The 6000-nt window shown below is 36.9% G+C and overlaps 1 protein-coding gene across 1 annotated transcript in view; it reads left to right on the top strand.

Moving 5' to 3' along the window:
• The window catches only part of PTTG1IP2 (PTTG1IP family member 2), a 74049-nt gene extending 68288 nt beyond the window's left edge, over positions 1-5761 (top strand). Inside the window, exon 8 of the mRNA XM_055084688.1 lies at positions 5687-5761. The gene's annotated coding sequence lies outside the window, so the exon portion shown is untranslated. The remainder of the gene's footprint in view (positions 1-5686) is intronic.
• The last annotated feature ends 239 nt before the right edge of the window (positions 5762-6000 follow it).

The following is a 6000-nucleotide window of genomic DNA, read 5'->3' on the forward strand; positions in this document are numbered from 1 at the left end:
GTACATAAGGACTTGTTCTGCTTTTTTTCCCTCCTGAAATCCCTGGTTGCTGTTTTAGCAACTACTTTTTGACAAAGTGAAAGATGAAGCCTTTCCTCTTTCACAAGATTTATGTTATTTATCTTGTAATATTTCAGAGTTTAAAAAAAATTCATTGCCACTTTTGTGTCCTTTTTTAACTATAAAAGTATTCATTGCTAAGTTGCATAATATTTTAAAAATTAAAATACAATATTACATAGAGAACAAATATAAATAGTTAACTTATATGGTTAATTTCTTTAACTTAGTAATATACATTTAAGATTCCTCCATGTCTTTTCATGGCTTGATAGCTCATTTCTTTTTATTGCAGAATACTGTTCAATTGTCTGTATGTACCACAGTTTATTTATCCATTCACATGCTGAAGGACATCTTGGTAGCTTCCAAGTTTGGGCAGTTATGAGTAAAGCTGCTATAAACATCCATGTGCAGGTTTTTGTATGGACATTTACTTTCAACTCCTTTGGATAAACACCAAGGAGCATGACTGATGGATGATATAGTAGGAGTAGGTTTACTTTTGTAAGAAACCACCAAACTGTCTTCCAAAGTGGCTGTACCATTTTGCATTCCCACCAGCAAGGAATGAGTGTTCCTGTTGCTTCACATTCTTGCCAGCATTTGGTATTGTAAGTGTTCCACATTCTGGCCACTCTAAATAGATGCGTAGTGCTATCTCGTTGTTGTTTTAATTTGCATTTCCCTAATGACATATGATGTGAAGCATCTTTTCATAGCTTATTTGCCATTTGTATATCTTCTCTGACAAGGTGTCTGTTAAATTCTTCGGCCCATTTTTTAACTGGGTTGTTTGTTTTCTTATTGTTGTATTTTAAGAATTATTTGTATATTTTGTATAACAGTTCTTTATCAGATGTGTCTTTCATAAATATTTTCTCTCGTCTGTGGCTTGTTTCTCATTATCTTGACATCATTTTTCACAGAGCAAATGTTTTTAATGAAATCCAGTATTAATTATTTCTTTAATGGATTGTGCCTTTTGTGTATCAAAAAAGTCACTAGGTTTTCTCCTATGTTATCTTATAGGAGTTTATAATTTTGCATTTTATGTTTAGGTCTATGATCCATTTTGAATTAATGTTTGTGAAGGGCCTAAAGTCTGTGTCTTGATTCATTTTTTGTGTGTGGATGTCTAGTTGTTCCACCACCATTTGTCGAAGTGACTGTCTTTGCTCCATTGTATTGCCTTTGCTTCTTTGTCAAAGATCAGTTGACTATATTTATGTGGGTCTATTTCTGGACTGTCTATTCTGTTCCGCTAAACTATTTGTCTATTCTTTTGCCAATTTCACATAGTCTTAATTACTGTAGCTTTACTGTAGTAAGTTTTGAAATCTATAGTGTTAGTCCTCCAACTTTGTTCTTCAATACTGTGTTGGCTATTCTGTATCTTTTCCCTCTGCATATAAACTTTAGAATCTGTTTGCCAATATCCACAAATGAACTTGTTGGGATTTTGATTGGGATTGCAATGAATCTATAAATTAAGTTGGGAAGAACTGACGTCTTGATGATACTGACTCTTCCTATTCAGGAACACAGACTATCTCTCCATTTATTTGATTTCATTCATTAGAGTTTGGGAGTTTTTCTCATATAGCTCTTGTACATATTTTGTTAGATTTATACCTAAGTATTTCATTTTGGGGGGTGCTAATGTAAATGATGATGTGGTTTTTATTTAAAATCCACTGTTTATCACTGGTCCTCAATATAATTTTTAACAGCAGCTTGGTAATTGATCATATGGCTCTTTGGTAAGCTAAGTAACTAACCCCTTTCTCTTAAAAAATATTTAGAATTTTTTCCTGTTTTCTGATATCTTAAATATCAATGAGATAATGAACAACCTTACACACACACACACACACACACACACACACACACACATACACACACACTTCAACTATTTGTGGTCTTCTTTTCCTTACCAAGTATCACTTCATTTTTTTATTATTAATGACTATTTCTTGTCTTACTTTGCTAGAATGGATGAACTTGTTGGGATTTTGATTGGGATTGCAATGAATCTATAAATTAAGTTGGGAAGAACTGACGTCTTGATGATACTGACTCTTCCTATTCAGGAACACAGACTATCTCTCCATTTATTTGATTTCATTCATTAGAGTTTGGGAGTTTTTCTCATATAGCTCTTGTACATATTTTGTTAGATTTATACCTAAGTATTTCATTTTGGGGGGTGCTAATGTAAATGATGATGTGGTTTTTATTTAAAATCCACTGTTTATCACTGGTCCTCAATATAATTTTTAACAGCAGCTTGGTAATTGATCATATGGCTCTTTGGTAAGCTAAGTAACTAACCCCTTTCTCTTAAAAAATATTTAGAATTTTTTCCTGTTTTCTGATATCTTAAATATCAATGAGATAATGAACAACCTTACACACACACACACACACACACACACACACACACACATATATCTTTAAGGGTTCCTAAGGTAATTTCCTAATAATAAATTCCTTAAAGTGGAATTTCTGGGTCAAAAAGACACATATGTTAAAGGTTTTTGACGCGTGGCAAAATTGGGCTTGAGAAGTGTTATAAAACTTTAAATTCCAATTGACAGTGTATGAGAGTGCCTCTTTGCTTACATCCGCAGCAATTCTGGGTATTATAGTGTTTAGATTCTCTTTTGGAAGAGGTATTTTTGATTTAAAAATTTTCTTGTTTTGGACTTCCCTGGTGGTGCAGTGGTTTAAGAATCCGCCTGCCAATGCAGGAGACATGGGTTCGAGCCCTGCTCCCGGAAGATCCCACACGCTGCGAAGCAACTAAGCCCGTGCGCCACAGCTACTGAGCGTGCACTCTAGAGCCCACGAGCCACAACTACTGAGCCCACATGCCACAACTACTGAAGCCCGTGCGCCTAGAGCCCATGCTCCGCAACAAGAGAAGCCACCACAATGAGGAGCCTGCGCACCGCAACAAAGAGTAGCCCCCGCTTGCCGCAACTAGAGAAAGCCCACGCCCAGCAACGAAGACCCAAAGCAGCCAAAAATAAATAAATATATTAAAAAAGAAAAATTATCTTGTTTTAGTTTGTAATTATATGATCACTGGAGAGATGAGTAAATCTCTCTATTGAGGATACCAATAATTTGCCATATGCTGCTTGTATTTTCCCCACTTTGGTATTTTAACAGGTGCTGAGCTCACCTGTGAGTACAACAAAGTGGCACGGAGGTGTGAAAATGTCAGTAGTGACAAAAACAATAGGTGTGTGTGTGTGTGTCTGTGTGAATGCATGTGTGTGTAGCCAAATGATTTATGCTTCAAAGAAGTGGTTAATGGACAATGGTATAAGAATTCTTTTTTACACTTCAGAAAGTTAAACATAGTCCAGAATAGGAAAATCTACAGAGACAGAGAGTAAATTAGTGGTTGCCAGAGGCTAGGGGAAGGGGAGAATGGGGAATGACTGGTAGTGGGTAAAGGGTTTCTTTTTGACACGATGAAAATATTCTGGAATTAGACAGTGGTAATGAATGCACAACTTTGTGAATGTACTATAAACCACTAAATTGTACACTTTTACGTGTGAATTTTATGGTATGTGAATTACATCTCAATAAACCCATTATTTTAGAAAGTCAATGTGCTTATTTTTCAAAAACCCACTTGAAATTTTGATTTTAATAAAAATGACAATGTGTTTTAAATCATTTTCCCAAGGCAAAAGAAAGAGCAGAGGCATCTAGGCTTACTGATCCAAGGTTAATTCAAGGGTAATGGGTACAGGGTTTCTATTTGTGGTGGTGAAATTTTTCTGTAATTAGATGTTGATGATGGTTGCATAGCCTTGTGTATATACTAAAACCCAGTAAAGTGTACACTTTATTTTTTTTTTTTTTTTTTTTTTTTTTTTGGTATGCGGGCCTCCCTCTGCTGTGGCCTCTCCCGTTGCGGAGCACAGGCTCCGGACGCGCAGGCCCAGCGGCCATGGCTCACGGGCCCAGCCGCTCCGCGGCATGTGGGATCTTCCCAGACCGGGGCGCGAACCCGGTTCCCCTGCATCGGCAGGCGGACGCGCAACCACTGCGCCACCAGGGAAGCCCAAGTGTACACTTTAAAATGGTGGATTTTGTGGTATGTGAATTGTATCTCAAATTTTTAAAAGTTTATTTAAAAAGTTGGCACAGTGCTGCTATATCACCCAGCCATTCCACTCTTAGATGTATACTCACAAAAACTTGCACACGAAGGTTCACAGCAGTATTATTCAAAACAGCCTTAAAATGAAAACAACCCAAATGTCTATCACTTGATGAAAGAATTAATAAAATGTGGTACTTCCACACAATGGAATATTACTCAGCAACAAAGAGAAATGAAACACAGATACATCCTGCAACAGAATGAACCTTGAAAACATTATCTAAGTGAAAGAAGCCAATCACCAAAGACCACATATTGTATGATTCCATCTGTATGAAATGTCCAGAATAGGCAAATTTATAGAGGTAAGAGAGTAAATTAATGGTTGTCCTGGGGGAAGGGGTGGAAATGGGGAGTGACTGCTAATAGGTAGGAGCTTGTTTAGGGGTGATGAAAATGTTCTGGAATTAAATGGTGGTAGTGGTTGTACAATCTTGTGAATATACTAAAAACCATTGGACTGTACACTCTAAATGGGTGAATTATGTGAGAATGGTATCTCAATAAAACTGTTTAAAGAAAGAAAAAATGCTAACAAATAGCAAAATGTTGAGACGAATATTGAAGAAAGACAGATGGTAGAAAGTCTCTGCTAATATGATGTTAAAAAACCAAAGAAACAAAATGCAAAGAATCCCTTTTTCCTTTCTCAGCCTTCTTTATGAATTATAGACAGCATTTACCAATATCTTGAATCTATAATGACTCCTTTAACCCTTTTCTCCCTTCTTCTTCCATTGTTCACATTACAAATGTCCTGCTTATTCACAGAGTTTATGAAATCCACGTTAATTTTTTCTGCCAACGTTATGCTGTAATATGTTTCAATTAAGAGTTTAATACTATCTTCAAATTTTTACTTTTACTGTTCACTCTTTTTTTAAACAGAAATACTAAATAAATGTGTTGCTATTACACATTCATGCGGGACAGTCACCACAGTGATCAAGTCGGCCAGAAGAAGAGCAGTTACTGCAAAGCTCTGGTTCTTGTTATTATTTAACTCTCTCTACATGAAAATTAGGTCTCCCTAGTAACTAGGTTGTTTTAGCCATTGTTTTGACTTTTTGTGTGTGTGTGTGTGGTACGCGGCCCTCTCACTGTTGTGGCCTCAGGCTCCGGACGCACAGGCTCAGTGGCCATGGCTCACGGGCCCAGCCGCTCCACGGCATGTGGGATCCTCCCGGACTGGGGCGTGAACCCGTGTCCCCTGCATTGGCAGGTGGATTCTCAACCACTGCGCCACCAGGGAAGCCCCACTGTTTTGATTTTTAACAGCCTTGGGAGTGAAATCATGTCAAATGTTTTAAATTATAGAACTTCCGAATTCATTCAACAAATTTTTATTGAGAACCTGTTATTGACCAGACACCATTTATTTATAATGAACTTTAAAGAACACTATTTGGTTAATCGAGTATGATTTTTTTCTTACAGATACTGGTAAGAACACTTCAAAGACGTGAATGGGATTAATTCAGGGCTGTTGCTCCTGACAGATAAGCCAGTCTACCTGCTGTTGAATGATGTGTAAAAAAGAAATTGGGTAAGAAGAAAGTTATTTGAATAAATTTTTTTTTGCATTTGTAGAGTGCTTTTGTTTTTCAGGTTTTTTTTAACCAACAAAAAATCTTTTAAAATCCTCACAAGAACCTTAGGAGTGGGGCTGGACAGCACTTTCCACATGATTCTTCTGTGGATGAGGACATGGAAATTAGTGAGGTTGTGTGATGGGCTTGCTTGGATATGCA

The sequence above is a fragment of the Physeter macrocephalus genome, chromosome 5 (genome assembly GCF_002837175.3).
Source record: "Physeter macrocephalus isolate SW-GA chromosome 5, ASM283717v5, whole genome shotgun sequence".
In the NCBI taxonomy this organism is placed as follows: domain Eukaryota; kingdom Metazoa; phylum Chordata; class Mammalia; order Artiodactyla; family Physeteridae; genus Physeter; species Physeter macrocephalus.